This window comes from Mauremys reevesii, linkage group 6, assembly GCF_016161935.1.
Source record: "Mauremys reevesii isolate NIE-2019 linkage group 6, ASM1616193v1, whole genome shotgun sequence".
Classification (NCBI taxonomy): domain Eukaryota; kingdom Metazoa; phylum Chordata; order Testudines; family Geoemydidae; genus Mauremys; species Mauremys reevesii.
Window position 1 is genome coordinate 86,328,376 of NC_052628.1, and position 16,388 is coordinate 86,344,763.

The 16,388-nt window shown below is 43.9% G+C and overlaps 1 protein-coding gene and 1 long non-coding RNA gene across 4 annotated transcripts in view; one reads left to right on the forward strand and one right to left on the reverse strand.

The window, feature by feature from the left end:
• The window catches only part of SLC28A3 (solute carrier family 28 member 3), a 123,589-nt gene that overhangs the window by 21,444 nt on the left and 85,757 nt on the right, over positions 1-16,388 (forward strand). The gene's annotated exons all lie outside the window — the stretch shown is intronic.
• Positions 476-3,271, reverse strand: LOC120408442. Its single transcript, XR_005600687.1, has 3 exons — positions 3,175-3,271; positions 1,802-1,955; positions 476-739 (listed from the first exon to the last, which is right to left on the reverse strand). It is a non-coding gene; the product is annotated as an uncharacterized LOC120408442 (long non-coding RNA).

Genomic DNA, 16,388 nt, shown 5'->3' on the forward strand with positions numbered 1-16,388 from the left:
CTCTCCTGTAGAAGCTGTTGCACTGTGGATAAATAAAGAAAGAGTGACTGGAGCAGGAGGACTGGACCCTGGGTTTCCCACCTCCCAGGTGGGAATCATTCTCTTTCTCTCCCAATGACTGTGGATAAACAGTCACTGGCCAGAGAGAAAAATGACTCTGTAGTCCAGTGGTTAGGGTCCTGCCTGGGATCTAGGTGGATGAATGCCTGGCTTTCCCCAGTTGATGAATCGCTCTGGGGTTATGTGGGAGATAGGCATCTGGACACCTAGTATGAAGCAGTCATGCATGTACCCAGAGGAAGAAACATAGGTACTGAGGGAATTTTTACCCAGAAAACTTAGTTGCAGCAGCCGTTTAGGCACCTACAAGGTTTGGCAGGAATATTGTGGAACACAGTGGAGTCTAAAACAGGGACTTACATGCCTAAACCCTTTGTGAACCCCACCCTCAGCTCCTCTGGGGGTGGACGCCAGTCTAAGAGCTCCCCAGAGCCCGAATCCCATTAAATCTCTGCCAAGCAAGCTGCTAAGCCAGATCTCTCCCTTCCATAGGAACAAGAGGCCCTGTATTTGATGATTGTTGCATATTTAATCAGCATATAATGTGTAATTCTCTCAATTTACATAAAGTTCGTTTTGATTGAAGTCCATGTTGCCGATAAATATCATAGTTAAGCTTTTGCTGAGCAGGAAGAGCCTCCATGCAGCAAACCAGCATGGACCACTATGGAATGACACCCTGGAAAAGATAATAGGACCAAGGATCCCCACATACATTATTTGTATTCATTTATCTCCTAGAACTAGGCTTGCCCATTTTCTCTCTCTACTTCCCCCCCCCCCCTTTCTTTTTATAACTGTACAGGACTGATGCAAGAGTACGGACTTTATACATCTTTACAGTCACAGTTGCATTCTATCAGTTGTAGAACAAACTATACTACAGCCTCTGAGAAGCATTTTTTTTTCTTCCTTTGCATACCCCAGTAAATTAAGATATCTGATGTGGCAGTTTTATTCTGAATACTGCCCAGAGTGATTCTAAATGCAGTCTGGCCCATATTAAAGAGCTATTGCACTCTTATTACCTCATTAGATCAGATACAGAATTTCCCCCCCCCTAAAATTAACATGAACATTTAGGCCCTGATTCAGAAAAGTATTTTGCACATGGAAAGTTCCATTGTCTTCCATGGGCATAAATTTAAGCAAATGGTTAAGACCTTTGCAGAATCAGTAGCTTCATTCAGATCTATACATCAACTCTTTGTAGACCTTTTTGAAAACTACTAAGAAGTTTTATACACATTTTCAATTCAAATTTGTTTACAGCCAAGGAGACTCGTGCTGAAATCTCTCTCACCTACACCCTATAAGTTTCTGGAACTTTCCTAGTTCTTCTAATTAAATTAAAGCCTAGAGCAGGGAGTGCCAACCTCTGGCACGTGGCCTGTCAGGGAAATCTGCTGGCGGGCCAGGACGGTTTGTTTACCTGCAACATCTGCAGGTTCAGCCAATTGCAGCTCTCACTGGCTGCAGTTTGCCATTCCAAGCCAATGGGGGCTGCGGGAAACGCCGGCCAGCACATCCCTTGGCCCACGCCACTTCCCACAGCCCCCATTGGCCTGGAACGGCAAACCACAGCCAGTGGGAGCTGCAATCGGCTGAACCTGTGGATGCTGCAGGTAAACAAATTGTCCTGGCCCGCCAGCAGATTTCCCTGATGGGCTGCGTGCCAAAGGTTGCCAATCCCTGTCCTAGAGATTCATCATTCAACTTATGACTGAAATTTAAAACTTACATTTTTTATATAAGTGGAGTGACACTGAATTGACAATCATTTCAGGCAGTGCTCGGAAGACAAAAAAAGCTGGTTTCTTTTATATTTGGGGGACATCTGTTTTCCTATCTTCTTCCAGGAGTTCCTTGTTTGCCAGCCATGCGAAGCATAGTATCTTACAGAGATGGAGTATTTTGTTACATATACATTCCCAAAACATTTTTTAAGTTTATATTTTCCAGACTGCAGACTCTTCATATCCTATTATGTTGTGTTACATCCAGAAGAATCTGATGCTCTCAGGCATAATCTGATGTGATGTGAAAAGATAAGAGTTTAATTTGTCTCCACAATATGCTGGTTATGGAATTCCTGACACTGCCTCAAAGACATTGGGTTTGAGTGGTACTCCTCTCCTCTCCCCCAAGGTGGTACAAGTTCAGTGGCAGGGACTACACCTCATTTTGAGAGGGATAAAACTCTCATGGATGGCAGTGTGATAGTCATTGGGGGTAGAAAATTAGCAATATCTAAAGTTGCATTCACTTTAAACATCCATGTACTTTTAGAATGAATAAAATTAAGACATTTGAAGCCAGTAAAAAGGCTGAATGTCAAAATTTGGATTTTTAAAAGTTTTTGCCCAGCTCTAAGTAAAACTTTTAGTTCCTTATTGCAGGTCACTGCTGTATTACCAGATCTCCACATAGCAAAGGTCTCTCACTCAATTCTAGTTTATAATTCCTCCCATTTTAACTGGAAGAGGCCAATGTAAATGAGGCATCAACAGCCTCACATTACTCTTCAAATTCCAGTTTCATGGACAGTTTCACTGTATACTTTGAGAGTTTAGTCCTATTCCAGCAATGAAAAGCAGCCATAAACTGATTTAATATGCCAGTTATGCCAGCAACTGGGGATGCAAAGCAGCAAATTATGGCTGATTTGCATCCCCAGAGAGGGGTAAAGTAATTCCAGTGAATCTGGCCCTTTGGCTGGCTGAGCAGTTTCTTACAGTTGTAACCTTCAAGTCAAGCCAATAATCCTTTGATAAAGAGAAACGTTTAATGCAATTCAGGCAAATATCAAAGTGCTTATAATTCTGAGTTTCTGATAGAAGTGAGGTTATCTTTGGAAGAAGCCAATCCTTTCTTCTTGCATTCAGCATAGTTCAAGATTCCTAACTAGATAAGATGGGAGCTGCAGCAAAGCATGTAAATTATATCTGTGTTGGGTTGGTTGATATTCTGTATATGCCCAATCTGGAAATAAAAAGGTTCCTGTTTGTAGCATGTTAACACCCTTGTGATGAAGGCTACTTGAGGTCTGACTGCCAGCATTGCTTTATTATTTATATACTTTTAAAAGCATAGCCTCATGGTTAGGGTTCTCACCTGAGAAGTCACAGATGCCTCTTCAAATCTCTTCATCTCATCTGGCAAAGGGAGAATTTAAACCAGCAGTCTCCTGCAGCCAGGTAAGTGCCTGATCACCAGGCTATAAGTTACGAGGGAGATTCTCCTCCCTCCCCTGTTTCATGTAAGTTTGCTCATAGGGGCCTTTGGTGGGGCGATGACTCACCTGCACGGCACCTCCTGCTGGTTGTCCAGGGAATTAGCTCTTTCCAGCCCAGAGCGCCCTCTTCGGACCCATGTCCTTCCCAGACCCCATTGCCCTTTGCCCAGGGGTTCTGCCCATCACAGTACCTCCTCACTCTGGATCTCCCCTCCCAGGGGAACCTCCAACCCCATATCCTGCCTTGCCTCAGTGGCTACTGCCAGTCTTAGCCCCCACTCACTGAGACAGACAGCAGTCTATAAACCACTCATTATCAGCAAGGGGGGTTGGACCAGCTGCCTCTGCCTATTCCTAGGCTGCCCCTCTGCAGCCCTAGAACCTTTTTGTGGGCCCATAACTCGGCCTGGGGCTTTGCTAGGCTTCGCCAGCTCCCTCTGCCCTTCCCCAGTAGTGCTCCACCCTAGGTACTTGCCTCAGCTCCCAGGCAGCCAGGTCCTTCTCTCTCAGAAAGCTAGAGAGAGAATGCCTGTGTCTTTCAGTCTCTGGCCCTCAGCCCTCTTATAGGGCCAGCCATGGCCTGATTGGGGCGTGGCCCCACCTGTGGCTGCTTCCCCGAATCAGTCTCTCTTTTCCCAGCTGTAGCCTTCTCCGGGGCTGTTTTAACCCCTTTGGGCAGGAGCGGGTTGGCCACTCCGCTGCAGGGCCCAATCTGATAGGTGAGCTCTGAGCATGCTTACTGAACTGGGCTTCACAGGCAAGTTAGTTAAGGAACACCTATCTTCCATTTGTTCATGCATTACTCTGAGGCTTATGTATCTGGACACCTGGCACAGGGCTGTAGTGCTCATGCCCAGAGGCAGAAACATAGGCATCTAGGGAACTTTTACTGCAAAAATTTAAACCCCAATGAATTTAGGTACCTACAGGGTTCAGGAGCAGCTGAGTTGGGGGGGGGAGGGGTTGCAAATCCAAGTGTAGCCTGATTCTGGGAATTAGGCTCTTCAGTCGTTATTAGACACCTAAGACCTTTTGTGAATCAAGCTCCTAACGTACAACACAATTTGTAGCAGCATTAGACAAAAAAACACAGTCCAAGGCTTGATCCTGCATCCATTCAAATTAATAGCAAAACTCCCATCAACTGCATTGGTTCAGGACTGAGCCCATAGTCTGAATCACAATGCCATAGATTTTTATTTGGGATATTCTTTGGTCTTATTTTGCCATTGTGTTTTTGAATAGCATTTTTTTAAACTACCAAAGGACGAATATCCTGCTATTGCTTTATAACTCTGCTTTTCATGGATTTATATAACCATGCAGACAAAAGCCATGCAAGGTTTTTAAAGAATCCAACATCACACTCCTATCACAGCTCAGATGTGGTTCAGAGATTAAATGGTCAATTATGTGCCTACAACAGCCCATTGGGCAATTTTCCAGTTAGATACATTCACAGTCACAGCTGCAGAAACCCAGCAGTGTCAGATAATATTCATTATGCCCATGGAATGTTAAAAGACTAGGGAAAATCAGCTCATGCTGCAGTAAATAAGAGTGAAACTACAGAAGTGAAATTTTCTACATGCTTTTTCCTACTGAACTTTATATCATTAGTTGTACTCAAAGTTACAAGTGAATATTTTATATTTTCTGCTTTATATGAACTGCCTAGTACTATGCAATGACACCACAACTTGGTGTGTGACTGTGTCACTTGAGCTGGTCAAAAATGTAAAACTTTTTTCCATTTAAAAAAATACTATTTTGTCAAAACCAAAATGTTTTGCAGAAACATGTTTCAATGAAAATTCTCAGGTCCAGGATACAGAGAGGATAAGGGAGAGACCTAATAGACTAAACCTAGTAGTGTCCTAGATGGATGTGTGGGAGACTCAAGCTCAAATTCCTGCTCTGAAGCAGGCAAAGCAGGGATTTGAACCTGGGTCTCAAACATCCTCTTTTAGTGCTCCAGCCCCTCGGCTAATCTCGGGCCTCTTGTTCCTGCGTTCTTTAATGAAAAGTTTCAAAAAGTCTCATTTTTATTTTGCATCAGAACAAAGACAAGTTTCAAAACATTGACATTTTTCACAAAGCAATTGTTTTCCAACCAGCCCTACTCATCACAAGGGACCTATCCAAGTCCCAGGGTGGTCTTTCCATTCAATCCAATGGGCATCTTTCAGTTAAACTGAATGGTACATGGATCAGACTCTAAGTCTCTTAGCTTGAAGCTACTGTCTCATCAAGGGATACTAACACTACACATTGTATTAATGAACTCCTTATTATCTGCATTATAGTAGCACCAAAAATGCGCTAAGCACTGTACAGACATAGGAAGGCGCAGTCCCTTCTTGTTGTATCAAGCAGGCAAGGTACTAACAAACTTCAACAGGACTTTATTTTTAAAGTGGAAACCTCTTTACCAAGCTGCTGCTGCACCCTCTGTAACTCTCACTCTGTCTCCTCAACTCCTCCTTCCTGTTTCCTGTCCTTTCAGACTCCCAACAGCCAGTGCTCCCACTTCTAATAATCACAAGCAACATCTAAACACCACACTTCTTCAAAGAACTCTGGGTGCTTCTTGTCCTACAGAGTTGTTATGCACTGATTGGATACTACCATAATGTGCTCCTCTTTGCTAAGCTGGAGTGGAACCCGAGCATGTCCTTGCTTCTTTCAGGGACAGAAGGTAATCTGTAATTATATTTTGTAATTACTAAAATTATAATGAAGGAGGTCATTAGTGCTTCTCTCCCATTGTCTCTGCATCTAAATTTATGAGGTGTGTCCTGTCCCTTCTGCTCAGCTATTGGAGTAGCATATGTGGCAGGGGGGAGGTGAGTGTTTAGCAGGATGCTGCCAAATATACAGGCCATTGGATTTAAGACAAAGGAAAAACTACATTTACAATACAAAGGCAATTAAAATAAGGCGGGGTTGTTTGTTTTTGGTCATGCTTCTACGCTTGTCTCTTATGTTAAAACTCTCAGGGCTTGGCTACACTTGCAAGTTAGAGGGCATTAAATCAGCCCCGGGTGCCCTAACTCCTGAGGTGTCCACACTGGCAAAGCACTGAGAGCGCCTGGACTCTGCAGTTGGAGCGCTCCTGGTAATCCACCTCCATGAGAAGCATAAAGCTTGCTGTGCCCTGGCTGAAACGCCTGGGTGTCAGTGTGGATGATGTGTTGCATTACTGCACTGTGATTGGCATCCAGAAATGTCCCATAATCCCCTGAAGTCAAGTGGCCACTCTGGTATTTGTTTTGAACTCAGCTGCAGGCATGCGGATATCCCCTTTCAAAGCTCTGTTTCTGACAGCCAGCATGCTTATCTGCCCCGGGGCACACAGCAAACCATTACTGTGGAATGCTGCTGCTGCGGAGGCAGGCATTTGTGCATATATGTGTGTGTGTGTGTGTGTGTGTGTGAGAGAGAGAGAGAGGTGGTGGGGGGGGGTCTGCTGCTGTCTGAACTTACAAGACAGCATGCTGACACACTCTCTGCTCCCCAAAACACTGTCTCTCCCCCCATATACACACAACACACTCCCTGTTACACTCCATCCCCCCTCATTTGAAAAGCATGCTGCGGCCGCTTGCACACTGGGATAGGTACCACAATGCACTGCTCTCTGTGGTGTTGCAAGAGCTGCTGATGTGGCCACACCACTGCGCTTGCAGCTGACATTGTAAACGCATGGCAGCATTTTCCCTGCTGCTGTCTATGAAGGCTGGTTTAACTCCCTGTGCTCTACATCTGCAAGTGTAGCCAAGCCCTCAGAGATCACCCAGGATCCATTACAAAGATCTTCAAGCTGCAAAGTAATCCAAAATACCAGGGTCAGTTTTTTCACTGGCTTCCCTTCAGTGTTAGAAGTTAGTGGTTTTGTGTTCTCTTGGCTGATGAGAGATTTTATTTATGTTTTATGCGTTGCACTCCTGAGCCTCCATAAATAATACCCTCGAAGCCCATTTGCTTCATTTGAGACATTTTAACAAACTATTGACCAAAACATTATCTCCTCAAAGAGAACTATTACACCAGTTCCTTTAAATCCATAAATATATTATGTATGCTCAGACTATATGGATTTATGTGCTTGAGGAAAGCAGGACCTAATGGATGTAATTTATGGTAAACATGTGAGATTTATATACTTATTTATTGATAGTGATAATCTATTAATAATTGAACCACAATTTCATGCCCATTATTTATACATACTCTTCCCAGTCACTCCTATCTACTCTGTATTATACTATGGGTATTCTCAGTACATATTAGCAATACATTTTGAAGACAAGGCAAGTTAGTTTTTTTCCCAATTTGAAATCAATTGGGCATCATAGGTTCAAAAGTTTGACTTGAATGTTGTTGGAAGTTTTTCTTCGGGTGGGAGAGAGAGATGGAAAAGATCCAACGTGGGGGGAAAAGGAGACAAATATGGAGCAGGCAGTTAACAGAATGAAAGTCCCACATGGAGAAGCTGTGACAAAGAGAAACACAAGAAAGGAGAGAGCAATTCTAGGGTAAAAATATAAATATGATGGACAAGATTATCCACTGTGCTCTGCTTCTTTTTTTTTTTTCCCTTTCTTTTGTGTGTGGCTAATGTGGTACAAAACCAGCAGAGAATGACCATAAATCTCTCTCTGGGGATATCTCCTTCCTTAGGGCATCCCTAGCAGGCAGAGAGATTGTGTGGCTCCTATACCTCACTCAGACTGCCTTTGCTGCGGAGATGGAGAGAAGAAATGGCCAGAGAGTGATGAACTCCAACAAATCCCTGCTGGTGTATGATCCTTTGGGGACCATAGTGATCTGGGACACAGTAGAGCAGCTCCCAGGCTGTTCTAACTGGCACCCAGGGTTGGAAGCATATAGAGAATCAAGTAGCCATAACCTGCTCCCTGATAGCACTTGCTCTGTGCTGTGCCTAGCAGGAATTGAACACTCCAGAGCATAGGCACCGGCCCATGCTCCTCCCCAGGTCCCACCCCCACCTGTCCCTTTCCCCCAAGCTAACCTTTGAAAGGAAGTACGTATACCAGCCCATCCTGCCTCTTCCCACCCCCACTCTGCCCAGCCCTGGAGCAACCCACGAAGTCGGCACCTATGCTTCAAAGACTCTGGGCTGGTATACGTACTTCCTTTCAAAGGTTAGTAAGATCAAACTAGTTTTGTGAACTTTACAAATCCAAAGAAATACTTCAAAGGTTCACAGAAGCCTGAACTCCATATTTAGGGCCTGATTCTCTAGGGAGTTATACCAGTCTGTGCCAGTATAACTCCACTGAAATCAACATGACACTGGAGTAAAGTGATGAAAAATCAGCCCCTTAGTTTTAAGCAGCACCACCTTAACTCTTTCCTATTCAGAACATTCCTCTATAACTTGTCTGGTGTACACTAAAAGCCTATCCTTCAAGAACATTCCTCTATGAACATGACAACAATTATACCACTACCATGTTTCAAACCTGTTCATTTTTTAGCTGCTCCACTAGTTCCCACTTTGTGTTTTGTTATAGTGGGATTAGTGCTTTCAGTATTTGTGAAGGGTTCACACATCTCACTGAATAATTTTAAAAGGAGCAATTCTGTTTTTTAAAGTGGCAACTCCATGGACTTTACAGGGATGATACAGCCGCCTGTTTGAGAATGTGCAGACTGAGGAAGCAGATTAAGTCCTTATCAGGGCAACATTGACACCGTTATATTATGTTAAATAGTACCTTATTCCATGAGTCATTCCATGGATGCCATTGGGACCATTGGTGTGATAAGGGTATCAGAATCTGGCCCAAATATCACACTTATGTTGGTTTTACACTGGTGTAGCTTCATGAATTCCTGATTTATCTCAGTGTAAGTGGGATGCCCTTTGTCATGAATCCTGATTTTGGTCTCTTTTAGTATCCTGAAATTCTCTTCTTATTGAATTTAACTCCCCAAAGATCCCAAGCAACCATCAAACATACTCATTTTAACATCTTTGTGGCCATCATTATTGATTGCATAAATAATGCAACTAGTGGCTTGAGTACTGATTCATTGACATACTTTTAAAATTACACTTCAAAGATCAATGGTCATCATATTGGGACAGGTGAAGACTAGGAAGAAATCTTTGTGATTTCCGTGAAGTGTATTTTACCTTTATTATATTTTATCTAATGTGTCCAAACTAGAGATAAGCCTGAACCAAAACCACAGAGCCAAACATCTCCATACTTTAAGGAAGTTTTAGAAACCAAAACCTGGCTCTGAAGTTTGAGGCTATCACTAGAGCAGTACAAAAAAAAGCTCTGGGTTCAAACATCCCACAACTCTGTGGCATTTGAAATCAAGATCTTAACTCAAAACTGAATTTTGCAGCTCAGCACAATCTCTATACAGATTATCTGGACCAAATCATTGGTCCTGCTACAGCCCTTTTGCATGTCTTTGATGGCAAAGAGGCTCTGTAAAGCTGATTTAACCAGGCAGCTTGAGGATTGCCTTGGAATAGGCATAATAGAGAGACCCCCTTTTGCAGGCTGTGGTATAGGTATATGTTGGGGACACAGCCAGAGAGAGAACATAGCCAGAGTGTGACTGTGCTCTGGTGATTCCCAGACAAGTAATGACCTCAGAGGGAGCCACTATCCAATGGCATAAATTAGAGCTGCCCTGAGGTAGCTCTAATTTAAACCAGAGGCTAACCCTACCCCTTGCAGCCCAGGGATTGAGGAGCACAAAGGTAGCATGCAGCCACTTTTGCCTTCCCCTCAGGTCATGCACCAAATGTTGCTTGGTGAGCAATGAAAATTTGTTTTAGCCTTATTACTTTTTTATCATTTTGTTTAATACATTTGCTTGTAACATTCAAAGTAAACTCTCAGCTTTCAAGGTTGGTGGTGTATCTATGACTATCTCTAACTCCTGAACCCACTAGCATAAAGGAGATTACAGCTGCAGTGAATCAAGACTTTGATACTACAGATTTCTTGCTATGTTTATAAAATAAAAATAAAAAAGACTGGGTGCATTCACAGAGAATGTTGTAGCAAACATCATTGTCTTGGCTAGTTATCTTTAAAAGGCCCAGAAGATCAGGATGTTATTTACTACTACTATCATTATTATTATTATTAATTATTATTATTTCTGTAGTACCCAAAGTTTCTAATCAGCATCCGAGCCCCACTGTGCTAGGTGTTGTACAAATACACAGGAAAATATTGCCCGTGCCTAAAAGTTTATGATCAAATTTAAGACAAGATGCAACAAATGAGCATAAAAATCAATAGGGAAAATAGAGGGTGAGTGTATCAGTAACAAGTCTAACTATATACTCAAATTCATGGGCCTGAATCATGTACCAAAAGTATATCATTAAATATCAGTAATTATGAATATTACTTCTGCAGCATCCAGCAGTACGGCATGTGTTGAATAGGGACTATCCAAAGTCATGGGTCAAGTTTTTCCATAGTGAGCACCTAACATGAGGCTCCTAAGTCCATATTTAGACATGCTGAGCACCCAGTACCTCCCATAAGCTTTGGGGGGGGGGCTCCTCAGTGCCTTATTTAGGCTCCTCAATATGGATTCAGAAGCCAAACTGGGCACACATTGTGGAAAATCTTGGTCGAACTCCCATCCCCTCAAAGAGCAGAATTACAAAAGGTTCTGAGGAGGTTTATGATGGGTTCTTTTGATCAGTGAGAAAAGGGCAGCTGAAGTGATATGAGGACTGGAAGAAATAACATCCAGTCCTAGGTGGCTGAGGAAGCTCAACATATGCAGTCTTGAACAGTGATTTCCAGCTGTGCAGATTGCTTCCCCATTGAGGCTCCTCTCTTTCAGGGAGCGCTCGAGGAGTGGGAGGGACCTTCCCCCTTTGCATGCCTGTTGCAAAAGCTAGGGACAACTGGACCTGATTTTCAGAGATACTAAAGCACTTGCAGGCTGTGGCTACAGGGTTCAGTATCTTTGGAAATCAGGCTTTTGTGGTCTCTGCGCTCAAGGAAATACAGACACTGCTCCTCGCAGGGTAAGCTTCTCCCTCCAACTCCAGGAGGTGCACTACAAATAGCTTCTTCAGTGCACAACAGCAAGCAGTTTTACTGCTCCTACAAACCCCAGGAACAATCATCATCATCATGGCAATCCCTCAAATCGAGAATGATCTCTATCACGGATTTATATATGGGTCCTGCTGCATATTCTTGAGTACCAGCTGCTGGCATCTGATCTATTTCATAGAGCAATTTTTAACTTTTGATTAAATTTTCAAGGGACAGCTTAGGCTTTTGGCTGAAAACTGAATTTTGTGCTGTTTCCAATAGAACTTTTTTTTTCATTAGCAAACTGAAAACCTACATCAAAAAATGTCAAGGAAAGCAGACACTTTCCACAAAAATGTTTATGTAATCAAATCCCCAATTTTCTGTTCAAACTGAAAATTTTCAGCTAGCCCATCTCTCTCTCTCTCTCTCTCTCTCTCTCTCTCTCACACACACACACACACACACACACACACACACACACACACACACACACACACACACACACACACACACACACACACACACACACACACACACACACACACCTTGCTCTTATAGAGTACTTCTGTAACACATCATCTCAAAGCCGTCCGGACTGCTCTGCAGCTCCCACTACACAAAACTGTGCCTTAAAGGCACAGCCAAACCAGAGCAATTAGGCACTTAGTCAGCCAAGGGAGGTAGTCAATAGAGCATCTCTTGGGGGTATTTGAAGAAAAAAATTAGATAATAAAGAGAATAAAACAGGATGCAGCCCTGTTGGCTGAAGGGGCTTGGATCTAGTGAACCACAGGAGATTTTGGGGTCTACAGTCTGATTCATTGCTCTAAAGAGGTAAATAAAGAAACAGGAACCATCACGCATCAACTCTTCAGAAACGTAACCCGCCTATTAAAGAACAGCACAGTGTTGCTGTGTTTCAGGATTCTGGCTACACCAGTCTTTCCTTTGGGAGAGGGAGAAGGGACAAAATTGAGCAAATTTCCATCAGCCTAACTCTCCTCCCATCACTGAACTGCCCACCCCTACACACAAATAGATTTTGATCTCTTTGGGGGCCATTAGGATTTCAGCAACTGCTTTCAGTGGGCCCAGCAACCTTTGTATTTGATCAGCTTGGCTCCAAGCAGTATCGCTTCAATTAGCATAAATTATTAATTTATTACAGAGCATTTCAAGGGAAGAGAGGAATAATTCAGCTGGATAAAGACATCAGCTGTGAAACTGAGAGCAAGTTGGAAGCTCTTATTTATGGGATATCTGGACTCAAGCCTTAGCAGTTTAAAACACTTGGCGATGGCCCAAATCAAAAGCATGGACTCGAAAACTCCTGCACATTGAGGTGCTCAAAATCAGGATTTGGGGTGCGCCAATCTCTAAGTAATTATTTAGATCAGATCTTCAGCTGGTCTTGGCATCAGTGGAGCTATGGGTTTTTTTTGTTTGTTTGTTTTTTTACCAACTGAGGACCTGGCCCAGAGTTGTTTGGATTTTTTCTCCTTTCCACCCTCTGAGAAATGTTTATTTTTATGAGAGGAACGCGTAAGTAACATCCATACCTAAGCACTAAGAAGCACCAGAATATAAAATAGGCATGGTTTTGCTAAACATCCAGAGCCATTTCATACGATGGAATGAGACTAAAGAAAAACAACATTTTGCGAAAAACAAAGGGGAGAAAGACCAAATACCCTGGAAAAAAAAACTAAATACTTCTCAGTTTTGTCTCTCCCCCTCCAACTAATTTGCTGCAAAAAGCTGACTGTAGTAGGGAAGGCAAATATCCCCTGGGGAAAATGCCTCAAAGTTCACAGTTTTGTTAAGAGCAGTTGGTATAATGGAGTGTTAGAGTTCCTGGTCTTCCACGGTTACCAGAGAGGAACAGGTTGTGTTTCAGCAGGGAGCTTAAACATAGGAACTTCTTGGTTAGGGAGTTCTCTATTTGCTGCTTAAATCATGGCTTTTTGTGTTTGTGTCCTCGTGCTAAATGGTGTTAGAAGCAGTGGTGAGCTGGAGCCGGTTCCCACAGGTTCTCAAGAACCAGTTACTAAAATTAGACCTCCGTGGAGAACCGGTTGTTAAAGGGCCAGGGGGTGGGCAAAGAACTCCGGTCCGCGGGCCGGACCATCCTGTTGCTCCCAGGATTCCCAGCTGGGGAGGCTGAGGCTCCCCGGGCCCCTCGCCCGCTTCCCCCCAGCTGCAGCGTGGCCAGCCACCGGCACCAGCTGGGCAGCTGAGCTGAGCTCAGGAGTTGTCCTGCTGCTGCTTTTTGAGTGGCCCGGCAAGGTGGGAGCGGGGGGCTGCTGCAAGCTCCAGGGCTGGCCAGAGGGGAGGGGAGGAGAGGGGGCAAGTGGGGCAATTGGCCCAGGCCCTGCAGGGGCCCCCGGCCCCACGAGTATGTCTCCCCCCACTCCGGCCCCTCCCCTGCTCCTCCCCCCCTTAAATCAGAACTTTTTATAGGGAACCGGTTGTTAAGATTTTGGCAGCTCATCACTAGTTAGAAGTGAGTGAATCCAGAAAGGAAAAGACGCCCCAGCCTGCCAGGGAGGTGAATGAGTGAGTAATAAGGAAAAGTGAAAAATCGGGGGTGGGGGGACCTGTGAAATCAGCAGGAAGGAGGCAGACCCTTGTCTCAGAGCAGCAATGAGCCAATCACATAAATGGCCATGTTAGAGAAGCTTTGATTTTGGCAACTCAAACAACTGACTGTGCTGGATCTATAGATTTGAGCTATTCTGGATGGCTTCTGCTTTCAGAGAAAGTACAAGAATACCAGGTCAATGCCCTAATATTTGCCATAGGTGATGCTGTAGATGATATCCTCTTATGCCCTACCCCTCACTGATAAGGAAAAGAAAGAATATGCTAAAGCGAAAGTCTTTTGATGCCCATTTCATAGGCAGACAGAATATTATACGTGAAATGGCCAGATTTAATAGAAGGTGCCAGGATCAAGGGGAAACAGCTGAGGCTTTTATTACTGCAGTTCACAGTCTTGCTGAACATTGCAAAGGTGGAATATTAAAAGAACTAATAAGAGACAGGATAGTTGTTGGTAGAAGACACACCAATTTATCAGCACGGCTTCAGTTAGACTCCGAGCTCATACTAGCAAAAGCAAGAAGCCATAAAGAACCAGGAATGTGACTTACATGCCAGCAGCATGGGGGAGACTGCATCAGAAAATACTAACACAGTAAAGAGGAGAGAGAAGTGTGAAAGGAGCAGACATACGCAATTCACAACATAAGAACAGTGCACAACTAGAGAATGGAAGGGGGAAAAAAAAGAATCTTAATAGGAGCAAAGGTTGGGAAAGCTGTGAATGCGGCAAGATGCCAAGCCACAGCTCGCAGCAACATCCAGCAAGAGAGGCAGGATCTAGGAAATGCCAAAAAATGAGACATTTTTTATGCATGCAAGTCACCAAGAGTATTGGAATCACTCCAAGAGAAAGTGTTTTCAGATGACAATGAGTCCATACTTATAGGAATTATATCCTCAGTAGAATAGGCAACTGATACACTAGCATGAATCTAAACAGTCAGAACCTTATATTCAAAACTGATACTGGGACTGCAGTCACCGTTGTTTCAAAAAATATTATAATTGATCCCAGGCTGGAGATCTGCAAAGACCAAATAAATTTTGTGGGGCTACTAACAGTAAATTGGGGAAACTGGGGTAAGGATGGAAAGTTCTTTATCAAACACTATATGTAATAGACTGACAACTCCCCATCTCTGAGAGAAACAGGAACACATTAATGGCAAAAAGCAAACTATATAAGAGATGTATCCACACGTCTTCATAGGGCTAGGAAAGCTGTTAGGGGAGTATAAAATAAACCGGTTGCTGTCAATGATTGTCTTTTGCTCTTTCAGCCCCACACTGCATCCCTAGACTCTTGCTAGGGAAAGTCAAAGAAAAACCTGAGTGATAGATATGGGGGTTATTTCCCAGATGGAAGAACCAACTGACCTGTATGTAGTGCCAAAGCCTAATGGCAAAATTCCCCTTGCTAAAGAATCTCTACTTTTAACTACATTCACCACTCAGTTTGGAAGTACTGTTTCCATTATCTTTCATTTGAGAACTCTTCAGCACCAGAACATTTCCAAAAGAGAATCTGTCAGATCACGTTGCGTTTTCCTGGCATCTTTGCCATATAGATGATGTGATGATATATGGCAGAGATAAAAGTGAACAGGATGGGCAACTACATACAATTTTATACTTCCAACAAGCTGGCCTCACTGCATGAGAAATGTGAATTTGGAAAGTAGCAGATACAATTTACAGGACATTGTGACGGGGGCTACCTGACCCTTTGTGGACCCCTGCTGGAGGCCCTGCGATCCTAGTACACCCCACCCCATGAAAGGAGCAGCAAAGATAGATCCTACATACCTGCCTAGAAAGGCTGCATGGAAGCAGCCAATCAGAGCCCAGAATGCTCAGATTAAAAAGCTGCAGGGCCTGAGCAGATCAGTTTGTGGCTGGAACAAGATGGTTGACGAAGGAGCTTAACTGGCTGCATTTACTGGCCCTAGGGAGAGAAGACCTTAGAACTTTAATCTAAGGTAGTGAGTGGAGGTGAAGGGACCAGGTGGGGAGAAGCCCAGGGAATGTACCAGCAACTAATTAGAGACAGCCATATGTGGATGCTATTTATAGAGTCCCTCAGTTGGTACCCAGAGTAGTGGGTGGGCCCGGGTTCCCCCACCAGCAAAGCGGCCTAAACCCTGGGAAGGGGCAAGGCTGCTTTAGAAGCCTGAGCAAAGGACTAGATTTAAAGAGCCAAGACGTGGGCCTGAAGAAGCAGGTGAGAACGGACAGTTTGGTGAACTCTTTGCTATCCTGGAAGGGTTCCAGTTTTTGAGTGTGAGTTGGCCAGAGGGCTGAACCAGTGAAGACCTGCCTAGCAAGGCATTACAGTACCACACCTGGCTGGCAGGAGGCACTCCAGAGGTGAGTGCCCTGTCACAGCCATGTACTTAGCAAACAGGGAATTCAGACAGATTCAGGCA